The 27,494-nt window shown below is 48.8% G+C and overlaps 1 pseudogene; it reads left to right on the plus strand.

The window, feature by feature from the left end:
- LOC147602121 (uncharacterized) overlaps positions 1–27,494 on the plus strand; it is a 93,126-nt pseudogene that overhangs the window by 29,344 nt on the left and 36,288 nt on the right.

Genomic DNA, 27,494 nt, shown 5'->3' on the forward strand with positions numbered 1-27,494 from the left:
TTTTCCTCCGGGCAGCCGGCTTTAGCTGATGTGAAGTGTTGGTGGGCAAATCATCCAGAGAAGTGTCGCAATGCTTCTGGGCTTTTACCAAGAGCGAGTGAAGAGCAGCAAGAGCTTTCCTTGCTGACCCTTTTCACGTGGGAGATTAGCTGGACATTTGCCGCTTTAGTGCCTTGTTTCTTCTGCGCAGCTTGCACAAAGCTCATTGCACTTTCGCGGTTCGAGTTGTGCATCGCCGGAGCTCTGCGGGAAAGAGCGAGAGAAGAGCCGCGAAAGCTCCGAGTGCGGCCAGCTCGCGTGTGGCCGCGATGATCCGCTGTTCGCCGGTTGGAGGGCGACTGCCTTCTGCGCGGCTGCTTCCAAGTTGACGGTAACTGCCAGCGTGCTAGCTGTGTAGGACAGTGAAGAGGCTGACGTGTGTGTGTCCGTAGAGCTGCTAGAAAGCGTACGTGAAGAGCAGGAAGGGCTTCCAGAGCAGCCGGTTCTCGTCTTGGACAGTCGCCACACATCTGCACTTTTAGTGCCTCAGAACCCCGGACAGCTTGCAAAACACGGCTGTAGCTGTCCCAGCGCAAGCTGTTCAGGAAAGCACAGAGACGCGATGTTCGCGTGCCTTTAGCGCTGCTCGCAAGAAGCCTCCGGAGCAGGCACTTCTCGTGCGGCAACAACCGTGCCTGCTACGATCCTTCCTAGCGTCTTTTCCTCCGGGCAGCCGGCTTTAGCTGATGTGAAGTGTTGGTGGGCAAATCATCCAGAGAAGTGTCGCAATGCTTCTGGGCTTTTACCAAGAGCGAGTGAAGAGCAGCAAGAGCTTTCCTTGCTGACCCTTTTCACGTGGGAGATTAGCTGGACATTTGCCGCTTTAGTGCCTTGTTTCTTCTGCGCAGCTTGCACAAAGCTCATTGCGGCTTTCGCGGTTTGAGTTGTGCATCGCCGGAGCTCTGCGGGAAAGAGCGAGAGAAGAGCCGCGAAAGCTCCGAGTGCGGCCAGCTCGCGTGTGGCCGCGATGATGCGTTGTTCGCCGGTTGGAGGGCGACTGCCTTCTGCGCGGCTGCTTCCAAGTTGACCGTAACTGCCAGCGTGCTAGCTGTGTAGGATAGTGAAGAGGCTGACGTGTGTGTGTCCGTAGAGCTGCTAGAAAGCGTACGTGAAGAGCAGGAAGGGCTTTCAGAGCAGCCGGTTCTCGTCTTGGACAGTGGCCACACATCCGCACTTTTAGTGCCTCAGAACCCCGGGCAGCTTGCAAAACACGGCTGTAACTGTCCCAGCGCAAGCTGTTCAGGAAAGCACAGAAATGCGATGTTCGCGTGCTTTAAGCGCTGCTCGCAAGAAGCCTCCGGAGCAGGCACGTCTCGTGCGGCAACAACCGTGCCTGCTACGATCTTTCCTAGCATCTTTTCCTCCGGGCAGCCGGCTTTAGCTGATGTGAAGTGTTGGTGGGCAAATCATCCAGAGAAGAGTCGCAATGCTTCTGGGCTGTTAGCAAGAGCGAGTGAAGAGCAGCAAGAGCTTTCCTTGCTGACCCTTTTCACGTGGGAGATTAGCTGGACATTTGCCGCTTTAGTGCCTTGTTTCTTCTGCGCAGCTTGCACAAAGCTCATTGCACTTTCGCGGTTCGAGTTGTGCATCGCCGGAGCTCTGCGGGAAAGAGCGAGAGAAGAGCCGCGAAAGCTCCGAGTGCGGCCAGCTCGCGTGTGGCCGCGATGATGCGTTGTTCGTCGGTTGGAGGGCGACTGCCTTCTGCGCGGCTGCTTCCAAGTTGACCGTAACTGCCAGCGTGCTAGCTGTGTAGGATAGTGAAGAGGCTGACGTGTGTGTGTCCGTAGAGCTGCTAGAAAGCGTACGTGAAGAGCAGGAAGGGCTTTCAGAGCAGCCGGTTCTCGTCTTGGACACTGGCCACACATCTGCACTTTTAGTGCCTCAGAACCCCGGACAGCTTGCAAAACACGGCTGTAGCTGTCCCAGCGCAAGCTGTTCAGGAAAGCACAGAAATGCGATGTTCGCGTGCTTTTAGCGCTGCTCGCAAGAAGCCTCCGGAGCAGGCACTTCTCGTGCGGCAACAACCGTGCCTGCTACGATCCTTCCTAGCGTCTTTTCCTCCGGGCAGCCGGCTTTAGCTGATGTGAAGTGTTGGTGGGCAAATCATCCAGAGAAGTGTCGCAATGCTTCTGGGCTTTTACCAAGAGCGAGTGAAGAGCAGCAAGAGCTTTCCTTGCTGACCCTTTTCACGTGGGAGATTAGCTGGACATTTGCCGCTTTAGTGCCTTGTTTCTTCTGCGCAGCTTGCACAAAGCTCATTGCACTTTCGCGGTTCGAGTTGTGCATCGCCGGAGCTCTGCGGGAAAGAGCGAGAGAAGAGCCGCGAAAGCTCCGAGTGCGGCCAGCTCGCGTGTGGCCGCGATGATCCGCTGTTCGCCGGTTGGAGGGCGACTGCCTTCTGCGCGGCTGCTTCCAAGTTGACGGTAACTGCCAGCGTGCTAGCTGTGTAGGACAGTGAAGAGGCTGACGTGTGTGTGTCCGTAGAGCTGCTAGAAAGCGTACGTGAAGAGCAGGAAGGGCTTCCAGAGCAGCCGGTTCTCGTCTTGGACAGTCGCCACACATCTGCACTTTTAGTGCCTCAGAACCCCGGACAGCTTGCAAAACACGGCTGTAGCTGTCCCAGCGCAAGCTGTTCAGGAAAGCACAGAAATGCGATGTTCGCGTGCTTTTAGCGCTGCTCGCAAGAAGCCTCCGGAGCAGGCACTTCTCGTGCGGCAACAACCGTGCCTGCTACGATCCTTCCTAGCGTCTTTTCCTCCGGGCAGCCGGCTTTAGCTGATGTGAAGTGTTGGTGGGCAAATCATCCAGAGAAGTGTCGCAATGCTTCTGGGCTTTTACCAAGAGCGAGTGAAGAGCAGCAAGAGCTTTCCTTGCTGACCCTTTTCACGGGGGAGATTAGCTGGACATTTGCCGCTTTAGTGCCTTGTTTCTTCTGCGCAGCTTGCACAAAGCTCATTGCACTTTCGCGGTTCGAGTTGTGCATCGCCGGAGCTCTGCGGGAAAGAGCGAGAGAAGAGCCGCGAAAGCTCCGAGTGCGGCCAGCTCGCGTGTGGCCGCGATGATGCGTTGTTCGTCGGTTGGAGGGCGACTGCCTTCTGCGCGGCTGCTTCCAAGTTGACCGTAACTGCCAGCGTGCTAGCTGCGTAGGACAGTGAAGAGACTCGACGTGTGTGTCGTGTGTCTCTTTGTTAGTGAGAAATCGAGACTTTCTTTATGAGTTCGTGGCACAGCACGGTGCCCGGCCGTCCACACCTGGGCAAGATTGGGCTCGGGATAATTGGACAAATTTGCAGAGCGTAGTAGATCGAATGACTTCCTTGTAGAAGGAGGCGAGGGTAATATCTGGCAGAGGCAAAGCCATAGTTTGTGCTGTTCTGGGTGCCAGTCTGGCAGCAGCAGCAGAGGGCCGCCTTAAGCAGCGAGAGCAGGAGACGATTATTGAGTTGCTCCAGCGTTTGGTGGAGGCCCTCAGGGGACAGTATCCTACCTCGAAAAACAGCTGGGGGGAGAAAAGGAGCAAAACCTTTTGCTAAAATCTATCTTGAGGGAGGAATATCCAAAGAATTCAGAATTGGACAGTGAGACAGATCTGAAGCTTGAGGAGAGAGGTATTCAACAGATAAGTCCAATATACCCTCAGAAGAAATTGGAGAAAATGAGGGATCACTCTGGCGACCACCCTCGGGTAAGACCTTTGGTTAAAACAGAATTCTTTTATTTGAATGATGAGGATAGCAACCCACAGATAACAACTAAGGAGTCGCCGTATACCGCTACTGAGCTTGCCAAACTGAAGCGGGAGTACGGGCATCTTGCCAAAGAATCTGAGACGGAGTATGTGTGGCGTGTATCTCTAACCGGGGGAGATCAAATCCAGCCGAGTGAAAAGGAGGCTGAGGGATATTGGGGTCCTGGAGTCTTTTTGACCACAGGAGATAATCGTGCCCCATGGTCCTTAACTCAGCGAGCCGCTTATTGGGCTGGGGGGTTAAACCCTTTGGAGAGAGGGGATCCTCTTCCAATCACTGGCACAGTTGATCAGCTGGTGGAAAGCGTCCAAAAAGCTGCTTGTTTGCAAATGATGAAAGAAAGAAAGTTAACTCCTAGATGTGAATCTCCAATGATGTTGCCGGTGGACCCTGAGAGCATGACTCCCTTGATAAGGGGACTTCCAGAGTCACTTAAACCTTTGGGGATTCAACTTCGAAAGACCATTGAGACACTCGGTCCCTTAGAAAGATTGGAGGGCTTTATGAGAGGCCATGGAAATGCAACCAATAGCCCTATGAATGTGTCTCCCTCCGATCTCAGCCCATCTCGACCCTCATCAGGTGATAAAGCAAAGGTGTGGACTTGGGGGGAGGTAGCACAGGAGCTGATAAATTATGGGAGAAAATATGGTCCAGTAAAACTCCCAGAGGACAGACCAAAAGGAATCCGTCAGATAGACATCAGGGACTCACCCCCCCACATCAGTCAACCTAGCCCTCGTTTTAAAACAGCGGGGGGAGCACAGCCCATGACCCGACAACAGTGGTGGCTTTTGGGAATTAAAAAGGGTGTTCCAAGAGATGTAATGGATGGTTTACCCATTGGAAAGCTGAGCAAGGTGGTATCAAAATGGTGTAACCCAAAACAATACCCACCCAAAGGGAAAGAAATCTCACCCATCACACCCACAGCCCCACCTTTGGAAGACACAGGCAACAGAAACAGTGAGGTTTTTCCCCAGATGCAGGAAAACTAGAACCTCCATTCCCCATTGGTGAGCGAGGGAATGGAGGATGGATTTATATCCGACAGCTCACCAAGACTAGCAGGGGAGATTGGCTAATTACGGCTATTGTGGGTCCAAAACGTGGACTGGTGACCTTTTTGGTTGATACCGGTGCCCAAGTCTCCGCTTTGACTAAAGAAGATGCACAAAGGTGTGGTGTCTCTCCCTCGAGAAGACGTTTTTGTGTCCTGAATGCTTTAGGGTCAACAGAAGCCATGAGTGTTGCTCAGGTAAAGCTAACGTTGCCGGGAGAGGAAAACACGGTCACTGTTACAATGGTGATCGGGAATATTCCTACTAATTTATTAGGAATGGATGTCCTTAAAGGGAAAGGTTGGAAAGACCCAGAAGGCTTGTGGTGGACTTTTGGGACCCCGCAATTAAATATTAGGTTACTCCAAACTGCACCCTCTCTGCCGTTTAGCAAAGCAACTAATGTCAAACAATATCCCCTTCCCCTGGGAGCAAAAGAAGGTATCAGACCTGTTATGCAGGAACTTTGGGAGCAAGGGGTTGTGATAAATACACATTCTCCTTTTAACTCTCCGGTGTGGCCACTGCGAAAACCAAATGGAAAGTGGCGACTCACAGTGGATTTTAGGAGACTGAACGCCAACACCGAACCTTTGACTGCCGCAGTGCCCAATTTGGCGGAATTGGTAACAATAATTCAGGAGAAAGCTCACCCAATTATGGCAACTATAGATGTTAAAGACATGTTTTTTATGGTACCTTTGCAACCAGAGGACAGAGACCGTTTTGCCTTTACGTGGGAAGGGCAACAATATACTTTCACCCGGCTACCCCAGGGGTATAAGCACTCTCCTACATTGGCTCATCATGCTTTAGCCCAAGAATTGGAAAAAATACCAAAACCTGAAGCTGTAGATGTTTACCAATATATTTATGACATCCGGGGGGGGGGGGGGGGGGGGGGGGGGGAAGAAATAAAGGAGGTGGAAACAACCCACCAGAATCTGGGTTTGCAAATTCCCCCCGAAAAGGTCCAAAAGCCATCACAAGAAGTAAAGTTTTTGGGAATTTGGTGGAAAGGGGGAATGATGTGTATCCCACCGGACACCCTCACTTCTTTAGGTCAGATTAAAATGCCTGAGTCAAAAAAGGATTTACAACATACTTTAGGACTATTGGTGTTCTGGAGAAAACATATTCCGGACTTCTCCATTATTGCTAGACCTCTTTATGATTTGCTGAGGAAAGGGGTCAAATGGGAATGGACCCCATCTCAGGAAGAAGCTGTGCAATTGTTAATTTTTGAAGCAACGGCTCACCAGGCTCTCGGTCCTATCCACCCTACAGACCCTTTTCAGGTGGAATGGGGATTTGCCATATCAGGATTATCAGTACATATATGGCAACGGGGCCCTGAGGGTCCAACTTGGCCTGTGGGATTTTATTCTCGCAGCTTTAAAGATGCCGAGAGGAGATACACTGCTTGGGAGAAAGGGTTGTTTGTGGTTAGCCTGGCTCTCATAGAAGTAGAGAAAATTGCACGCCAACAACCAATTGTACTGAGAGGCCCATTTAAAGTGATAAAGGCAGTTACCAGTGGGACCCCTCCCCCTGACGGGGTGGCTCAGAAAGCCTCAGTATGAAAATGGTATGCCCAGATTGAACACTACTGTAACATTTTCTCAGTGACTGAAGGAGCTTTAAAACACCTGGCTATACAAGAAACAGAAAGCTCGGATGGCAGCCAAGATAAACCTGCCTCTGTCATCCAAGCGGCTCCTCCTTTCTCTCCCGACCAAGCAGTGAGTGCCTGGTTTACCGATGCTTCTGCAAAAAGAGAAGGGAAAGTATGGAACTATCGAGCAGTAGCACTCCATACCTCCTCTGATGAACAAATTATTACAGAGGGAGTGGGCAGCGCCCAAGTAGGAGAGTTAATTGCAGTGTGGAGTGTTTTCCAGCGTGAAGCTCAAGCCACTTCTCCCATCCACATCTATACTGATTCCTACGCTGTGTTTAAGGGTTGTACTGAATGGCTGCCTTTTTGGGAGCAAAATGAATGGGAGGTTAACAGAATGCCAGTGTGGCAAAAGGAAAAATGGCAAGATATCTTAAACATTGCTAAACAGGGGAACTTTGCCGTGGGATGGGTAGCTTCTCATCAGGCAGATGGGGGCTCAGCGGGTAAATGGAATAACAGAGCGGATGAGTTAGCAAGGCTAGCCCCTGTACAAAAGGACCAAGTCACAGAAGATTGGGACCGCCTGCTAGAATGGTTGCATGTAAAGCGTAAACACACAGGAGCTAAGGACCTGTGTCGTGAAGCCCTTGCTCGAGGCTGGCCTGTCACCAGAGCAACATGCGAAACTTGCATATCTGCCTGTGAGCAATGTCGTAGGCGACTGGAAAGACACCCTTTAGAAGATGATCCCCTGCATCTAAGAGAGGGTAAAGGTTTGTGGGATGCGTGGCAGGTGGATTATATTGGACCCTTTAAGAAATCAGGAGGGAAACATTTTGTGTTGGTGGGAGTGGAAATAATATCAGGACCAGTCCAAGCAGAAGCCTTTAACAGGGCTACGGGAGAAAGCACTGTGAGAGCATTGCGACAATGGTTTGGAACTTTTCCAAAACCACAAGAAATACAGTCTGATAACGGTTCCCACTTCACTGCCAGAATAGTACAGGATTGGGCACGAAGTGAAGGGATTAAATGGATTTTTCACACTCCTTATTACCCACAATGGTATTGTAGAAAGAACCAATGGTTTGCTGAAACGACTTTTGAAACCACAGGAAGGCAATTGGGATGCTCGCCTGTGGGAAGCTGTCAAAGGTGTAAATGACAGATGGGGGTAAATGGATGCCCTAAAATCACTGCCTTCTGTCCAAAAGTCCCTACTTTAATCCCTTCTTTAAAAGGACCGAATGACTCTAAAAATCCAGCTCACCTCCCAGGACAACCTGTTTTAGTGGAGCTTCCCACTGCGGGAACAGTACCATTGGTCCTAAAAACCCCTCTAAATGCATATGCGTGGGTAGCCTCTGATGCCCTGGGAAAGGAACATCGGATAAATACCCGTTGGATAGTTCCGTCATTTTAACTGTGCCTCAAGGAGGCAAGCTCTGTTATTTCATCTTGCAGAAGAACTCCGAGGGACAACAGTGAGTGGGAAAAGCTGCACATGGATGATAATTTGGAAGCATAAATTCTAAAAATGACCAATTTTTTAATTGGACCTGTGATTGGGCTTACAATATTTTTCTGCATCTTACCACTAACCTGTAATCAAAAGAACACCAAATGGCCGTGGTCTCACGCCTCCCTTGGGTTTACAGGAAGCATGGGACCACCTTTTAAACGGTCGGGCTTAAACTTGGCCACTGTGGTTATGCACAAAATGGAAATGTACTCAGGGCATGAGTGGGGCTGGGACAGAGACAGCAGGGCTCCCCTCTTGATGGGAACAATTGGAGAAAAAAATTCAAATAGGTTGCCGAATGGTCAATGGATCTATCCATGAAAAAGCAACCCAAATTATTGTAAGAAGAACTAATGAATCTGTACTCACAAAGAGTCTTTGTGTCCTTGAAAAGGAAAAATTGGAATGCTGGAGTAATTTTACACTAACCCAACCTGTCTTTGTAATCTGTCTCTGGAATAACCAGAAAGGTGACGTGGCACTGACATTCAAATTTAAAATGGCCATTATTGAGCCAACAACTACTACTCCCAGCCCCAACATGACAAGATACACAGCACCTCTTACCACTGAACCAGTTATTGTACTGAACCCGAAAATTTTTGAGATTGGACCATATGTAATTAGAAATATGGGCCAGCAACAGATGTTATTCAATCCATCATGGTCCCTGAAACAAGTTGAATTGTCAATGCAAAATAATGCTTCAGAAATTCAGCCAGCTTGCTCACCTTTCCTAAAAACCTCTTACGAGGGATGGACAACCTGGCTGCAAAAACGGACCCCTTCCGAGAAACGAATAAAGAGAGACCTAACTGGTGTTCTGGGAACAGGATTGGGAGTTCTAAATAGTATTGATTCAGATGAACAAATTGGCTACCACAACTAGGGACCTGACTAAATTGCAACGTCCTTTACGATCTTCCCTAGTGGCTTTGGGAACTAATCAATGGATGTTATCAAATATATTACCAAAATGGGAGAAGGTGAATGAAAAAGACCATGAATTGGTTATAGATGCACTCGGTGTGGTCCAAAACAACCTCTCCCTGGCTCTCAGTTGTATCCAAGCTCAACTGTGGATGCAATCAGTAGCCGCATCAATTATAAGAGAAGGTGAAGAAGGCACTTTCCCCACTGAAATTCGGAAAATAGTTTGGGACAGTGCCACTGACTTTGAAAGGAAAGTCACCACACATCTGCACTTTTAGTGCCTCAGAACCCCGGACAGCTTGCAAAACACGGCTGTAGCTGTCCCAGCGCAAGCTGTTCAGGAAAGCACAGAGACGCGATGTTCGCGTGCCTTTAGCGCTGCTCGCAAGAAGCCTCCGGAGCAGGCACTTCTCGTGCGGCAACAACCGTGCCTGCTACGATCCTTCCTAGCGTCTTTTCCTCCGGGCAGCCGGCTTTAGCTGATGTGAAGTGTTGGTGGGCAAATCATCCAGAGAAGAGTCGCAATGCTTCTGGGCTGTTAGCAAGAGCGAGTGAAGAGCAGCAAGAGCTTTCCTTGCTGACCCTTTTCACGTGGGAGATTAGCTGGACATTTGCCGCTTTAGTGCCTTGTTTCTTCTGCGCAGCTTGCACAAAGTTCATTGCGGCTTTCGCGGTTTGAGTTGTGCATCGCCGGAGCTCTGCGGGAAAGAGCGAGAGAAGAGCCGCGAAAGCTCCGAGTGCGGCCAGCTCGCGTGTGGCCGCGATGATGCGTTGTTCGCCGGTTGGAGGGCGACTGCCTTCTGCGCGGCTGCTTCCAAGTTGACCGTAACTGCCAGCGTGCTAGCTGTGTGGGACAGTGAAGAGGCTGACGCGTGTGTGTCCGTAGAGCTGCTAGAAAGCGTACGTGAAGAGCAGGAAGGGCTTTCAGAGCAGCCGGTTCTCGTCTTGGACAGTCGCCACACATCCGCACTTTTAGTGCCTCAGAACCCCGGGCAGCTTGCAAAACACGGCTGTAGCTGTCCCAGCGCAAGCTGTTCAGGAAAGCACAGAAATGCGATGTTCGCGTGCTTTAAGCGCTGCTCGCAAGAAGCCTCCGGAGCAGGCACGTCTCGTGCGGCAACAACCGTGCCTGCTACGATCTTTCCTAGCATCTTTTCCTCCGGGCAGCCGGCTTTAGCTGATGTGAAGTGTTGGTGGGCAAATCATCCAGAGAAGAGTCGCAATGCTTCTGGGCTGTTAGCAAGAGCGAGTGAAGAGCAGCAAGAGCTTTCCTTGCTGACCCTTTTCACGTGGGAGATTAGCTGGACATTTGCCGCTTTAGTGCCTTGTTTCTTCTGCGCAGCTTGCACAAAGCTCATTGCGGCTTTCGCGGTTCGAGTTGTGCATCGCCGGAGCTCTGCGGGAAAGAGCGAGAGAAGAGCCGCGAAAGCTCCGAGTGCGGCCAGCTCGCGTGTGGCCGCGATGATCCGCTGTTCGTCGGTTGGAGGGCGACTGCCTTCTGCGCGGCTGCTTCCAAGTTGACGGTAACTGCCAGCGTGCTAGCTGTGTAGGACAGTGAAGAGACTCGACGTGTGTGTCGTGTGTCTCTTTGTTAGTGAGAAATCGAGACTTGCTTTATGAGTTCGTGGCACAGCACGGTGCCCGGCCGTCCACACCTGGGCAAGATTGGGCTCGGGATAATTGGACAAATTTGCAGAGCGTAGTAGATCGAATGACTTCCTTGTAGAAGGAGGCGAGGGTAATATCTGGCAGAGGCAAAGCCATAGTTTGTGCTGTTCTGGGTGCCAGTCTGGCAGCAGCAGCAGAGGGCCGCCTTAAGCAGCGAGAGCAGGAGACGATTATTGAGTTGCTCCAGCGTTTGGTGGAGGCCCTCAGGGGACAGTATCCTACCTCGAAAAACAGCTGGGGGGAGAAAAGGAGCAAAACCTTTTGCTAAAATCTATCTTGAGGGAGGAATATCCAAAGAATTCAGAATTGGACAGTGAGACAGATCTGAAGCTTGAGGAGAGAGGTATTCAACAGATAAGTCCAATATACCCTCAGAAGAAATTGGAGAAAATGAGGGATCACTCTGGCGACCACCCTCGGGTAAGACCTTTGGTTAAAACAGAATTCTTTTATTTGAATGATGAGGATAGCAACCCACAGATAACAACTAAGGAGTCGCCGTATACCGCTACTGAGCTTGCCAAACTGAAGCGGGAGTACGGGCATCTTGCCAAAGAATCTGAGACGGAGTATGTGTGGCGTGTATCTCTAACCGGGGGAGATCAAATCCAGCCGAGTGAAAAGGAGGCTGAGGGATATTGGGGTCCTGGAGTCTTTTTGACCACAGGAGATAATCGTGCCCCATGGTCCTTAACTCAGCGAGCCGCTTATTGGGCTGGGGGGTTAAACCCTTTGGAGAGAGGGGATCCTCTTCCAATCACTGGCACAGTTGATCAGCTGGTGGAAAGCGTCCAAAAAGCTGCTTGTTTGCAAATGATGAAAGAAAGAAAGTTAACTCCTAGATGTGAATCTCCAATGATGTTGCCGGTGGACCCTGAGAGCATGACTCCCTTGATAAGGGGACTTCCAGAGTCACTTAAACCTTTGGGGATTCAACTTCGAAAGACCATTGAGACACTCGGTCCCTTAGAAAGATTGGAGGGCTTTATGAGAGGCCATGGAAATGCAACCTATGAATGTGTCTCCCTCCGATCTCAGCCCATCTCGACCCTCATCAGGTGATAAAGCAAAGGTGTGGACTTGGGGGGAGGTAGCACAGGAGCTGATAAATTATGGGAGAAAATATGGTCCAGTAAAACTCCCAGAGGACAGACCAAAAGGAATCCGTCAGATAGACATCAGGGACTCACCCCCCCCCACATCAGTCAACCTAGCCCTCGTTTTAAAACAGCGGGGGGAGCACAGCCCATGACCCGACAACAGTGGTGGCTTTTGGGAATTAAAAAGGGTGTTCCAAGAGATGTAATGGATGGTTTACCCATTGGAAAGCTGAGCAAGGTGGTATCAAAATGGTGTAACCCAAAACAATACCCACCCAAAGGGAAAGAAATCTCACCCATCACACCCACAGCCCCACCTTTGGAAGACACAGGCAACAGAAACAGTGAGGTTTTTCCCCAGATGCAGGAAAACTAGAACCTCCATTCCCCATTGGTGAGCGAGGGAATGGAGGATGGATTTATATCCGACAGCTCACCAAGACTAGCAGGGGAGATTGGCTAATTACGGCTACTGTGGGTCCAAAACGTGGACTGGTGACCTTTTTGGTTGATACCGGTGCCCAAGTCTCCGCTTTGACTAAAGAAGATGCACAAAGGTGTGGTGTCTCTCCCTCGAGAAGACGTTTTTGTGTCCTGAATGCTTTAGGGTCAACAGAAGCCATGAGTGTTGCTCAGGTAAAGCTAACGTTGCCGGGAGAGGAAAACACGGTCACTGTTACAATGGTGATCGGGAATATTCCTACTAATTTATTAGGAATGGATGTCCTTAAAGGGAAAGGTTGGAAAGACCCAGAAGGCTTGTGGTGGACTTTTGGGACCCCGCAATTAAATATTAGGTTACTCCAAACTGCACCCTCTCTGCCGTTTAGCAAAGCAACTAATGTCAAACAATATCCCCTTCCCCTGGGAGCAAAAGAAGGTATCAGACCTGTTATGCAGGAACTTTGGGAGCAAGGGGTTGTGATAAATACACATTCTCCTTTTAACTCTCCGGTGTGGCCACTGCGAAAACCAAATGGAAAGTGGCGACTCACAGTGGATTTTAGGAGACTGAACGCCAACACCGAACCTTTGACTGCCGCAGTGCCCAATTTGGCGGAATTGGTAACAATAATTCAGGAGAAAGCTCACCCAATTATGGCAACTATAGATGTTAAAGACATGTTTTTTATGGTACCTTTGCAACCAGAGGACAGAGACCGTTTTGCCTTTACGTGGGAAGGGCAACAATATACTTTCACCCGGCTACCCCAGGGGTATAAGCACTCTCCTACATTGGCTCATCATGCTTTAGCCCAAGAATTGGAAAAAATACCAAAACCTGAAGCTGTAGATGTTTACCAATATATTTATGACATCGGGGGGGGGGGGGGGAAGAAATAAAGGAGGTGGAAACAACCCACCAGAATCTGGGTTTGCAAATTCCCCCCGAAAAGGTCCAAAAGCCATCACAAGAAGTAAAGTTTTTGGGAATTTGGTGGAAAGGGGGAATGATGTGTATCCCACCGGACACCCTCACTTCTTTAGGTCAGATTAAAATGCCTGAGTCAAAAAAGGATTTACAACATACTTTAGGACTATTGGTGTTCTGGAGAAAACATATTCCGGACTTCTCCATTATTGCTAGACCTCTTTATGATTTGCTGAGGAAAGGGGTCAAATGGGAATGGACCCCATCTCAGGAAGAAGCTGTGCAATTGTTAATTTTTGAAGCAACGGCTCACCAGGCTCTCGGTCCTATCCACCCTACAGACCCTTTTCAGGTGGAATGGGGATTTGCCATATCAGGATTATCAGTACATATATGGCAACGGGGCCCTGAGGGTCCAACTTGGCCTGTGGGATTTTATTCTCGCAGCTTTAAAGATGCCGAGAGGAGATACACTGCTTGGGAGAAAGGGTTGTTTGTGGTTAGCCTGGCTCTCATAGAAGTAGAGAAAATTGCACGCCAACAACCAATTGTACTGAGAGGCCCATTTAAAGTGATAAAGGCAGTTACCAGTGGGACCCCTCCCCCTGACGGGGTGGCTCAGAAAGCCTCAGTATGAAAATGGTATGCCCAGATTGAACACTACTGTAACATTTTCTCAGTGACTGAAGGAGCTTTAAAACACCTGGCTATACAAGAAACAGAAAGCTCGGATGGCAGCCAAGATAAACCTGCCTCTGTCATCCAAGCGGCTCCTCCTTTCTCTCCCGACCAAGCAGTGAGTGCCTGGTTTACCGATGCTTCTGCAAAAAGAGAAGGGAAAGTATGGAACTATCGAGCAGTAGCACTCCATACCTCCTCTGATGAACAAATTATTACAGAGGGAGTGGGCAGCGCCCAAGTAGGAGAGTTAATTGCAGTGTGGAGTGTTTTCCAGCGTGAAGCTCAAGCCACTTCTCCCATCCACATCTATACTGATTCCTACGCTGTGTTTAAGGGTTGTACTGAATGGCTGCCTTTTTGGGAGCAAAATGAATGGGAGGTTAACAGAATGCCAGTGTGGCAAAAGGAAAAATGGCAAGATATCTTAAACATTGCTAAACAGGGGAACTTTGCCGTGGGATGGGTAGCTTCTCATCAGGCAGATGGGGGCTCAGCGGGTAAATGGAATAACAGAGCGGATGAGTTAGCAAGGCTAGCCCCTGTACAAAAGGACCAAGTCACAGAAGATTGGGACCGCCTGCTAGAATGGTTGCATGTAAAGCGTAAACACACAGGAGCTAAGGACCTGTGTCGTGAAGCCCTTGCTCGAGGCTGGCCTGTCACCAGAGCAACATGCGAAACTTGCATATCTGCCTGTGAGCAATGTCGTAGGCGACTGGAAAGACACCCTTTAGAAGATGATCCCCTGCATCTAAGAGAGGGTAAAGGTTTGTGGGATGCGTGGCAGGTGGATTATATTGGACCCTTTAAGAAATCAGGAGGGAAACATTTTGTGTTGGTGGGAGTGGAAATAATATCAGGACCAGTCCAAGCAGAAGCCTTTAACAGGGCTACGGGAGAAAGCACTGTGAGAGCATTGCGACAATGGTTTGGAACTTTTCCAAAACCACAAGAAATACAGTCTGATAACGGTTCCCACTTCACTGCCAGAATAGTACAGGATTGGGCACGAAGTGAAGGGATTAAATGGATTTTTCACACTCCTTATTACCCACAATGGTATTGTAGAAAGAACCAATGGTTTGCTGAAACGACTTTTGAAACCACAGGAAGGCAATTGGGATGCTCGCCTGTGGGAAGCTGTCAAAGGTGTAAATGACAGATGGGGGTAAATGGATGCCCTAAAATCACTGCCTTCTGTCCAAAAGTCCCTACTTTAATCCCTTCTTTAAAAGGACCGAATGACTCTAAAAATCCAGCTCACCTCCCAGGACAACCTGTTTTAGTGGAGCTTCCCACCGCGGGAACAGTACCATTGGTCCTAAAAACCCCTCTAAATGCATATGCGTGGGTAGCCTCTGATGCCCTGGGAAAGGAACATCGGATAAATACCCGTTGGATAGTTCCGTCATTTTAACTGTGCCTCAAGGAGGCAAGCTCTGTTATTTCATCTTGCAGAAGAACTCCGAGGGACAACAGTGAGTGGGAAAAGCTGCACATGGATGATAATTTGGAAGCATAAATTCTAAAAATGACCAATTTTTTAATTGGACCTGTGATTGGGCTTACAATATTTTTCTGCATCTTACCACTAACCTGTAATCAAAAGAACACCAAATGGCCGTGGTCTCACGCCTCCCTTGGGTTTACAGGAAGCATGGGACCACCTTTTAAACGGTCGGGCTTAAACTTGGCCACTGTGGTTATGCACAAAATGGAAATGTACTCAGGGCATGAGTGGGGCTGGGACAGAGACAGCAGGGCTCCCCTCTTGATGGGAACAATTGGAGAAAAAAATTCAAATAGGTTGCCGAATGGTCAATGGATCTATCCATGAAAAAGCAACCCAAATTATTGTAAGAAGAACTAATGAATCTGTACTCACAAAGAGTCTTTGTGTCCTTGAAAAGGAAAAATTGGAATGCTGGAGTAATTTTACACTAACCCAACCTGTCTTTGTAATCTGTCTCTGGAATAACCAGAAAGGTGACGTGGCACTGACATTCAAATTTAAAATGGCCATTATTGAGCCAACAACTACTACTCCCAGCCCCAACATGACAAGATACACAGCACCTCTTACCACTGAACCAGTTATTGTACTGAACCCGAAAATTTTTGAGATTGGACCATATGTAATTAGAAATATGGGCCAGCAACAGATGTTATTCAATCCATCATGGTCCCTGAAACAAGTTGAATTGTCAATGCAAAATAATGCTTCAGAAATTCAGCCAGCTTGCTCACCTCTCCTAAAAACCTCTTACGAGGGATGGACAACCTGGCTGCAAAAACGGACCCCTTCCGAGAAACGAATAAAGAGAGACCTAACTGGTGTTCTGGGAACAGGATTGGGAGTTCTAAATAGTATTGATTCAGATGAACAAATTGGCTACCACAACTAGGGACCTGACTAAATTGCAACGTCCTTTACGATCTTCCCTAGTGGCTTTGGGAACTAATCAATGGATGTTATCAAATATATTACCAAAATGGGAGAAGGTGAATGAAAAAGACCATGAATTGGTTATAGATGCACTCGGTGTGGTCCAAAACAACCTCTCCCTGGCTCTCAGTTGTATCCAAGCTCAACTGTGGATGCAATCAGTAGCCGCATCAATTATAAGAGAAGGTGAAGAAGGCACTTTCCCCACTGAAATTCGGAAAATAGTTTGGGACAGTGCCACTGACTTTGAAAGGAAAGTCACCACACATCTGCACTTTTAGTGCCTCAGAACCCCGGACAGCTTGCAAAACACGGCTGTAGCTGTCCCAGCGCAAGCTGTTCAGGAAAGCACAGAGACGCGATGTTCGCGTGCCTTTAGCGCTGCTCGCAAGAAGCCTCCGGAGCAGGCACTTCTCGTGCGGCAACAACCGTGCCTGCTACGATCCTTCCTAGCCTCTTTTCCTCCGGGCAGCCGGCTTTGGCTGATGTGAAGTGTTGGTGGGCAAATCATCCAGAGAAGAGTCGCAATGCTTCTGGGCTGTTAGCAAGAGCGAGTGAAGAGCAGCAAGAGCTTTCCTTGCTGACCCTTTTCACGTGGGAGATTAGCTGGACATTTGCCGCTTTAGTGCCTTGTTTCTTCTGCGCAGCTTGCACAAAGCTCATTGCGGCTTTCGCGGTTCGAGTTGTGCATCGCCGGAGCTCTGCGGGAAAGAGCGAGAGAAGAGCCGCGAAAGCTCCGAGTGCGGCCAGCTCGCGTGTGGCCGCGATGATCCGCTGTTCGTCGGTTGGAGGGCGACTGCCTTCTGCGCGGCTGCTTCCAAGTTGACGGTAACTGCCAGCGTGCTAGCTGTGTAGGACAGTGAAGAGACTCGACGTGTGTGTCGTGTGTCTCTTTGTTAGTGAGAAATCGAGACTTGCTTTATGAGTTCGTGGCACAGCACGGTGCCCGGCCGTCCACACCTGGGCAAGATTGGGCTCGGGATAATTGGACAAATTTGCAGAGCGTAGTAGATCGAATGACTTCCTTGTAGAAGGAGGCGAGGGTAATATCTGGCAGAGGCAAAGCCATAGTTTGTGCTGTTCTGGGTGCCAGTCTGGCAGCAGCAGCAGAGGGCCGCCTTAAGCAGCGAGAGCAGGAGACGATTATTGAGTTGCTCCAGCGTTTGGTGGAGGCCCTCAGGGGACAGTATCCTACCTCGAAAAACAGCTGGGGGGAGAAAAGGAGCAAAACCTTTTGCTAAAATCTATCTTGAGGGAGGAATATCCAAAGAATTCAGAATTGGACAGTGAGACAGATCTGAAGCTTGAGGAGAGAGGTATTCAACAGATAAGTCCAATATACCCTCAGAAGAAATTGGAGAAAATGAGGGATCACTCTGGCGACCACCCTCGGGTAAGACCTTTGGTTAAAACAGAATTCTTTTATTTGAATGATGAGGATAGCAACCCACAGATAACAACTAAGGAGTCGCCGTATACCGCTACTGAGCTTGCCAAACTGAAGCGGGAGTACGGGCATCTTGCCAAAGAATCTGAGACGGAGTATGTGTGGCGTGTATCTCTAACCGGGGGAGATCAAATCCAGCCGAGTGAAAAGGAGGCTGAGGGATATTGGGGTCCTGGAGTCTTTTTGACCACAGGAGATAATCGTGCCCCATGGTCCTTAACTCAGCGAGCCGCTTATTGGGCTGGGGGGTTAAACCCTTTGGAGAGAGGGGATCCTCTTCCAATCACTGGCACAGTTGATCAGCTGGTGGAAAGCGTCCAAAAAGCTGCTTGTTTGCAAATGATGAAAGAAAGAAAGTTAACTCCTAGATGTGAATCTCCAATGATATTGCCGGTGGACCCTGAGAGCATGACTCCCTTGATAAGGGGACTTCCAGAGTCACTTAAACCTTTGGGGATTCAACTTCGAAAGACCATTGAGACACTCGGTCCCTTAGAAAGATTGGAGGGCTTTATGAGAGGCCATGGAAATGCAACCTATGAATGTGTCTCCCTCCGATCTCAGCCCATCTCGACCCTCATCAGGTGATAAAGCAAAGGTGTGGACTTGGGGGGAGGTAGCACAGGAGCTGATAAATTATGGGAGAAAATATGGTCCAGTAAAACTCCCAGAGGACAGACCAAAAGGAATCCGTCAGATAGACATCAGGGACTCACCCCCCCCCACATCAGTCAACCTAGCCCTCGTTTTAAAACAGCGGGGGGAGCACAGCCCATGACCCGACAACAGTGGTGGCTTTTGGGAATTAAAAAGGGTGTTCCAAGAGATGTAATGGATGGTTTACCCATTGGAAAGCTGAGCAAGGTGGTATCAAAATGGTGTAACCCAAAACAATACCCACCCAAAGGGAAAGAAATCTCACCCATCACACCCACAGCCCCACCTTTGGAAGACACAGGCAACAGAAACAGTGAGGTTTTTCCCCAGATGCAGGAAAACTAGAACCTCCATTCCCCATTGGTGAGCGAGGGAATGGAGGATGGATTTATATCCGACAGCTCACCAAGACTAGCAGGGGAGATTGGCTAATTACGGCTACTGTGGGTCCAAAACGTGGACTGGTGACCTTTTTGGTTGATACCGGTGCCCAAGTCTCCGCTTTGACTAAAGAAGATGCACAAAGGTGTGGTGTCTCTCCCTCGAGAAGACGTTTTTGTGTCCTGAATGCTTTAGGGTCAACAGAAGCCATGAGTGTTGCTCAGGTAAAGCTAACGTTGCCGGGAGAGGAAAACACGGTCACTGTTACAATGGTGATCGGGAATATTCCTACTAATTTATTAGGAATGGATGTCCTTAAAGGGAAAGGTTGGAAAGACCCAGAAGGCTTGTGGTGGACTTTTGGGACCCCGCAATTAAATATTAGGTTACTCCAAACTGCACCCTCTCTGCCGTTTAGCAAAGCAACTAATGTCAAACAATATCCCCTTCCCCTGGGAGCAAAAGAAGGTATCAGACCTGTTATGCAGGAACTTTGGGAGCAAGGGGTTGTGATAAATACACATTCTCCTTTTAACTCTCCGGTGTGGCCACTGCGAAAACCAAATGGAAAGTGGCGACTCACAGTGGATTTTAGGAGACTGAACGCCAACACCGAACCTTTGACTGCCGCAGTGCCCAATTTGGCGGAATTGGTAACAATAATTCAGGAGAAAGCTCACCCAATTATGGCAACTATAGATGTTAAAGACATGTTTTTTATGGTACCTTTGCAACCAGAGGACAGAGACCGTTTTGCCTTTACGTGGGAAGGGCAACAATATACTTTCACCCGGCTACCCCAGGGGTATAAGCACTCTCCTACATTGGCTCATCATGCTTTAGCCCAAGAATTGGAAAAAATACCAAAACCTGAAGCTGTAGATGTTTACCAATATATTTATGACATCGGGGGGGGGGGGGGGAAGAAATAAAGGAGGTGGAAACAACCCACCAGAATCTGGGTTTGCAAATTCCCCCCGAAAAGGTCCAAAAGCCATCACAAGAAGTAAAGTTTTTGGGAATTTGGTGGAAAGGGGGAATGATGTGTATCCCACCGGACACCCTCACTTCTTTAGGTCAGATTAAAATGCCTGAGTCAAAAAAGGATTTACAACATACTTTAGGACTATTGGTGTTCTGGAGAAAACATATTCCGGACTTCTCCATTATTGCTAGACCTCTTTATGATTTGCTGAGGAAAGGGGTCAAATGGGAATGGACCCCATCTCAGGAAGAAGCTGTGCAATTGTTAATTTTTGAAGCAACGGCTCACCAGGCTCTCGGTCCTATCCACCCTACAGACCCTTTTCAGGTGGAATGGGGATTTGCCATATCAGGATTATCAGTACATATATGGCAACGGGGCCCTGAGGGTCCAACTTGGCCTGTGGGATTTTATTCTCGCAGCTTTAAAGATGCCGAGAGGAGATACACTGCTTGGGAGAAAGGGTTGTTTGTGGTTAGCCTGGCTCTCATAGAAGTAGAGAAAATTGCACGCCAACAACCAATTGTACTGAGAGGCCCATTTAAAGTGATAAAGGCAGTTACCAGTGGGACCCCTCCCCCTGACGGGGTGGCTCAGAAAGCCTCAGTATGAAAATGGTATGCCCAGATTGAACACTACTGTAACATTTTCTCAGTGACTGAAGGAGCTTTAAAACACCTGGCTATACAAGAAACAGAAAGCTCGGATGGCAGCCAAGATAAACCTGCCTCTGTCATCCAAGCGGCTCCTCCTTTCTCTCCCGACCAAGCAGTGAGTGCCTGGTTTACCGATGCTTCTGCAAAAAGAGAAGGGAAAGTATGGAACTATCGAGCAGTAGCACTCCATACCTCCTCTGATGAACAAATTAGTACAGAGGGAGTGGGCAGCGCCCAAGTAGGAGAGTTAATTGCAGTGTGGAGTGTTTTCCAGCGTGAAGCTCAAGCCACTTCTCCCATCCACATCTATACTGATTCCTACGCTGTGTTTAAGGGTTGTACTGAATGGCTGCCTTTTTGGGAGCAAAATGAATGGGAGGTTAACAGAATGCCAGTGTGGCAAAAGGAAAAATGGCAAGATATCTTAAACATTGCTAAACAGGGGAACTTTGCCGTGGGATGGGTAGCTTCTCATCAGGCAGATGGGGGCTCAGCGGGTAAATGGAATAACAGAGCGGATGAGTTAGCAAGGCTAGCCCCTGTACAAAAGGACCAAGTCACAGAAGATTGGGACCGCCTGCTAGAATGGTTGCATGTAAAGCGTAAACACACAGGAGCTAAGGACCTGTGTCGTGAAGCCCTTGCTCGAGGCTGGCCTGTCACCAGAGCAACATGCGAAACTTGCATATCTGCCTGTGAGCAATGTCGTAGGCGACTGGAAAGACACCCTTTAGAAGATGATCCCCTGCATCTAAGAGAGGGTAAAGGTTTGTGGGATGCGTGGCAGGTGGATTATATTGGACCCTTTAAGAAATCAGGAGGGAAACATTTTGTGTTGGTGGGAGTGGAAATAATATCAGGACCAGTCCAAGCAGAAGCCTTTAACAGGGCTACGGGAGAAAGCACTGTGAGAGCATTGCGACAATGGTTTGGAACTTTTCCAAAACCACAAGAAATACAGTCTGATAACGGTTCCCACTTCACTGCCAGAATAGTACAGGATTGGGCACGAAGTGAAGGGATTAAATGGATTTTTCACACTCCTTATTACCCACAATGGTATTGTAGAAAGAACCAATGGTTTGCTGAAACGACTTTTGAAACCACAGGAAGGCAATTGGGATGCTCGCCTGTGGGAAGCTGTCAAAGGTGTAAATGACAGATGGGGGTAAATGGATGCCCTAAAATCACTGCCTTCTGTCCAAAAGTCCCTACTTTAATCCCTTCTTTAAAAGGACCGAATGACTCTAAAAATCCAGCTCACCTCCCAGGACAACCTGTTTTAGTGGAGCTTCCCACCGCGGGAACAGTACCATTGGTCCTAAAAACCCCTCTAAATGCATATGCGTGGGTAGCCTCTGATGCCCTGGGAAAGGAACATCGGATAAATACCCGTTGGATAGTTCCGTCATTTTAACTGTGCCTCAAGGAGGCAAGCTCTGTTATTTCATCTTGCAGAAGAACTCCGAGGGACAACAGTGAGTGGGAAAAGCTGCACATGGATGATAATTTGGAAGCATAAATTCTAAAAATGACCAATTTTTTAATTGGACCTGTGATTGGGCTTACAATATTTTTCTGCATCTTACCACTAACCTGTAATCAAAAGAACACCAAATGGCCGTGGTCTCACGCCTCCCTTGGGTTTACAGGAAGCATGGGACCACCTTTTAAACGGTCGGGCTTAAACTTGGCCACTGTGGTTATGCACAAAATGGAAATGTACTCAGGGCATGAGTGGGGCTGGGACAGAGACAGCAGGGCTCCCCTCTTGATGGGAACAATTGGAGAAAAAAATTCAAATAGGTTGCCGAATGGTCAATGGATCTATCCATGAAAAAGCAACCCAAATTATTGTAAGAAGAACTAATGAATCTGTACTCACAAAGAGTCTTTGTGTCCTTGAAAAGGAAAAATTGGAATGCTGGAGTAATTTTACACTAACCCAACCTGTCTTTGTAATCTGTCTCTGGAATAACCAGAAAGGTGACGTGGCACTGACATTCAAATTTAAAATGGCCATTATTGAGCCAACAACTACTACTCCCAGCCCCAACATGACAAGATACACAGCACCTCTTACCACTGAACCAGTTATTGTACTGAACCCGAAAATTTTTGAGATTGGACCATATGTAATTAGAAATATGGGCCAGCAACAGATGTTATTCAATCCATCATGGTCCCTGAAACAAGTTGAATTGTCAATGCAAAATAATGCTTCAGAAATTCAGCCAGCTTGCTCACCTCTCCTAAAAACCTCTTACGAGGGATGGACAACCTGGCTGCAAAAACGGACCCCTTCCGAGAAACGAATAAAGAGAGACCTAACTGGTGTTCTGGGAACAGGATTGGGAGTTCTAAATAGTATTGATTCAGATGAACAAATTGGCTACCACAACTAGGGACCTGACTAAATTGCAACGTCCTTTACGATCTTCCCTAGTGGCTTTGGGAACTAATCAATGGATGTTATCAAATATATTACCAAAATGGGAGAAGGTGAATGAAAAAGACCATGAATTGGTTATAGATGCACTCGGTGTGGTCCAAAACAACCTCTCCCTGGCTCTCAGTTGTATCCAAGCTCAACTGTGGATGCAATCAGTAGCCGCATCAATTATAAGAGAAGGTGAAGAAGGCACTTTCCCCACTGAAATTCGGAAAATAGTTTGGGACAGTGCCACTGACTTTGAAAGGAAAGTCACCACACATCTGCACTTTTAGTGCCTCAGAACCCCGGACAGCTTGCAAAACACGGCTGTAGCTGTCCCAGCGCAAGCTGTTCAGGAAAGCACAGAGACGCGATGTTCGCGTGCCTTTAGCGCTGCTCGCAAGAAGCCTCCGGAGCAGGCACTTCTCGTGCGGCAACAACCGTGCCTGCTACGATCCTTCCTAGCGTCTTTTCCTCCGGGCAGCCGGCTTTAGCTGATGTGAAGTGTTGGTGGGCAAATCATCCAGAGAAGAGTCGCAATGCTTCTGGGCTGTTAGCAAGAGCGAGTGAAGAGCAGCAAGAGCTTTCCTTGCTGACCCTTTTCACGTGGGAGATTAGCTGGACATTTGCCGCTTTAGTGCCTTGTTTCTTCTGCGCAGCTTGCACAAAGTTCATTGCGGCTTTCGCGGTTTGAGTTGTGCATCGCCGGAGCTCTGCGGGAAAGAGCGAGAGAAGAGCCGCGAAAGCTCCGAGTGCGGCCAGCTCGCGTGTGGCCGCGATGATGCGTTGTTCGCCGGTTGGAGGGCGACTGCCTTCTGCGCGGCTGCTTCCAAGTTGACCGTAACTGCCAGCGTGCTAGCTGTGTGGGACAGTGAAGAGGCTGACGCGTGTGTGTCCGTAGAGCTGCTAGAAAGCGTACGTGAAGAGCAGGAAGGGCTTTCAGAGCAGCCGGTTCTCGTCTTGGACAGTCGCCACACATCCGCACTTTTAGTGCCTCAGAACCCCGGGCAGCTTGCAAAACACGGCTGTAGCTGTCCCAGCGCAAGCTGTTCAGGAAAGCACAGAAATGCGATGTTCGCGTGCTTTAAGCGCTGCTCGCAAGAAGCCTCCGGAGCAGGCACGTCTCGTGCGGCAACAACCGTGCCTGCTACGATCTTTCCTAGCATCTTTTCCTCCGGGCAGCCGGCTTTAGCTGATGTGAAGTGTTGGTGGGCAAATCATCCAGAGAAGAGTCGCAATGCTTCTGGGCTGTTAGCAAGAGCGAGTGAAGAGCAGCAAGAGCTTTCCTTGCTGACCCTTTTCACGTGGGAGATTAGCTGGACATTTGCCGCTTTAGTGCCTTGTTTCTTCTGCGCAGCTTGCACAAAGCTCATTGCGGCTTTCGCGGTTCGAGTTGTGCATCGCCGGAGCTCTGCGGGAAAGAGCGAGAGAAGAGCCGCGAAAGCTCCGAGTGCGGCCAGCTCGCGTGTGGCCGCGATGATCCGCTGTTCGTCGGTTGGAGGGCGACTGCCTTCTGCGCGGCTGCTTCCAAGTTGACGGTAACTGCCAGCGTGCTAGCTGTGTAGGACAGTGAAGAGACTCGACGTGTGTGTCGTGTGTCTCTTTGTTAGTGAGAAATCGAGACTTGCTTTATGAGTTCGTGGCACAGCACGGTGCCCGGCCGTCCACACCTGGGCAAGATTGGGCTCGGGATAATTGGACAAATTTGCAGAGCGTAGTAGATCGAATGACTTCCTTGTAGAAGGAGGCGAGGGTAATATCTGGCAGAGGCAAAGCCATAGTTTGTGCTGTTCTGGGTGCCAGTCTGGCAGCAGCAGCAGAGGGCCGCCTTAAGCAGCGAGAGCAGGAGACGATTATTGAGTTGCTCCAGCGTTTGGTGGAGGCCCTCAGGGGACAGTATCCTACCTCGAAAAACAGCTGGGGGGAGAAAAGGAGCAAAACCTTTTGCTAAAATCTATCTTGAGGGAGGAATATCCAAAGAATTCAGAATTGGACAGTGAGACAGATCTGAAGCTTGAGGAGAGAGGTATTCAACAGATAAGTCCAATATACCCTCAGAAGAAATTGGAGAAAATGAGGGATCACTCTGGCGACCACCCTCGGGTAAGACCTTTGGTTAAAACAGAATTCTTTTATTTGAATGATGAGGATAGCAACCCACAGATAACAACTAAGGAGTCGCCGTATACCGCTACTGAGCTTGCCAAACTGAAGCGGGAGTACGGGCATCTTGCCAAAGAATCTGAGACGGAGTATGTGTGGCGTGTATCTCTAACCGGGGGAGATCAAATCCAGCCGAGTGAAAAGGAGGCTGAGGGATATTGGGGTCCTGGAGTCTTTTTGACCACAGGAGATAATCGTGCCCCATGGTCCTTAACTCAGCGAGCCGCTTATTGGGCTGGGGGGTTAAACCCTTTGGAGAGAGGGGATCCTCTTCCAATCACTGGCACAGTTGATCAGCTGGTGGAAAGCGTCCAAAAAGCTGCTTGTTTGCAAATGATGAAAGAAAGAAAGTTAACTCCTAGATGTGAATCTCCAATGATATTGCCGGTGGACCCTGAGAGCATGACTCCCTTGATAAGGGGACTTCCAGAGTCACTTAAACCTTTGGGGATTCAACTTCGAAAGACCATTGAGACACTCGGTCCCTTAGAAAGATTGGAGGGCTTTATGAGAGGCCATGGAAATGCAACCTATGAATGTGTCTCCCTCCGATCTCAGCCCATCTCGACCCTCATCAGGTGATAAAGCAAAGGTGTGGACTTGGGGGGAGGTAGCACAGGAGCTGATAAATTATGGGAGAAAATATGGTCCAGTAAAACTCCCAGAGGACAGACCAAAAGGAATCCGTCAGATAGACATCAGGGACTCACCCCCCCCCACATCAGTCAACCTAGCCCTCGTTTTAAAACAGCGGGGGGAGCACAGCCCATGACCCGACAACAGTGGTGGCTTTTGGGAATTAAAAAGGGTGTTCCAAGAGATGTAATGGATGGTTTACCCATTGGAAAGCTGAGCAAGGTGGTATCAAAATGGTGTAACCCAAAACAATACCCACCCAAAGGGAAAGAAATCTCACCCATCACACCCACAGCCCCACCTTTGGAAGACACAGGCAACAGAAACAGTGAGGTTTTTCCCCAGATGCAGGAAAACTAGAACCTCCATTCCCCATTGGTGAGCGAGGGAATGGAGGATGGATTTATATCCGACAGCTCACCAAGACTAGCAGGGGAGATTGGCTAATTACGGCTACTGTGGGTCCAAAACGTGGACTGGTGACCTTTTTGGTTGATACCGGTGCCCAAGTCTCCGCTTTGACTAAAGAAGATGCACAAAGGTGTGGTGTCTCTCCCTCGAGAAGACGTTTTTGTGTCCTGAATGCTTTAGGGTCAACAGAAGCCATGAGTGTTGCTCAGGTAAAGCTAACGTTGCCGGGAGAGGAAAACACGGTCACTGTTACAATGGTGATCGGGAATATTCCTACTAATTTATTAGGAATGGATGTCCTTAAAGGGAAAGGTTGGAAAGACCCAGAAGGCTTGTGGTGGACTTTTGGGACCCCGCAATTAAATATTAGGTTACTCCAAACTGCACCCTCTCTGCCGTTTAGCAAAGCAACTAATGTCAAACAATATCCCCTTCCCCTGGGAGCAAAAGAAGGTATCAGACCTGTTATGCAGGAACTTTGGGAGCAAGGGGTTGTGATAAATACACATTCTCCTTTTAACTCTCCGGTGTGGCCACTGCGAAAACCAAATGGAAAGTGGCGACTCACAGTGGATTTTAGGAGACTGAACGCCAACACCGAACCTTTGACTGCCGCAGTGCCCAATTTGGCGGAATTGGTAACAATAATTCAGGAGAAAGCTCACCCAATTATGGCAACTATAGATGTTAAAGACATGTTTTTTATGGTACCTTTGCAACCAGAGGACAGAGACCGTTTTGCCTTTACGTGGGAAGGGCAACAATATACTTTCACCCGGCTACCCCAGGGGTATAAGCACTCTCCTACATTGGCTCATCATGCTTTAGCCCAAGAATTGGAAAAAATACCAAAACCTGAAGCTGTAGATGTTTACCAATATATTTATGACATCGGGGGGGGGGGGGGGAAGAAATAAAGGAGGTGGAAACAACCCACCAGAATCTGGGTTTGCAAATTCCCCCCGAAAAGGTCCAAAAGCCATCACAAGAAGTAAAGTTTTTGGGAATTTGGTGGAAAGGGGGAATGATGTGTATCCCACCGGACACCCTCACTTCTTTAGGTCAGATTAAAATGCCTGAGTCAAAAAAGGATTTACAACATACTTTAGGACTATTGGTGTTCTGGAGAAAACATATTCCGGACTTCTCCATTATTGCTAGACCTCTTTATGATTTGCTGAGGAAAGGGGTCAAATGGGAATGGACCCCATCTCAGGAAGAAGCTGTGCAATTGTTAATTTTTGAAGCAACGGCTCACCAGGCTCTCGGTCCTATCCACCCTACAGACCCTTTTCAGGTGGAATGGGGATTTGCCATATCAGGATTATCAGTACATATATGGCAACGGGGCCCTGAGGGTCCAACTTGGCCTGTGGGATTTTATTCTCGCAGCTTTAAAGATGCCGAGAGGAGATACACTGCTTGGGAGAAAGGGTTGTTTGTGGTTAGCCTGGCTCTCATAGAAGTAGAGAAAATTGCACGCCAACAACCAATTGTACTGAGAGGCCCATTTAAAGTGATAAAGGCAGTTA

Source organism: Chlamydotis macqueenii, chromosome 1, assembly GCF_036417535.1.
Source record: "Chlamydotis macqueenii isolate bChlMac1 chromosome 1, bChlMac1.mat, whole genome shotgun sequence".
Lineage (NCBI taxonomy): Eukaryota > Metazoa > Chordata > Aves > Otidiformes > Otididae > Chlamydotis > Chlamydotis macqueenii.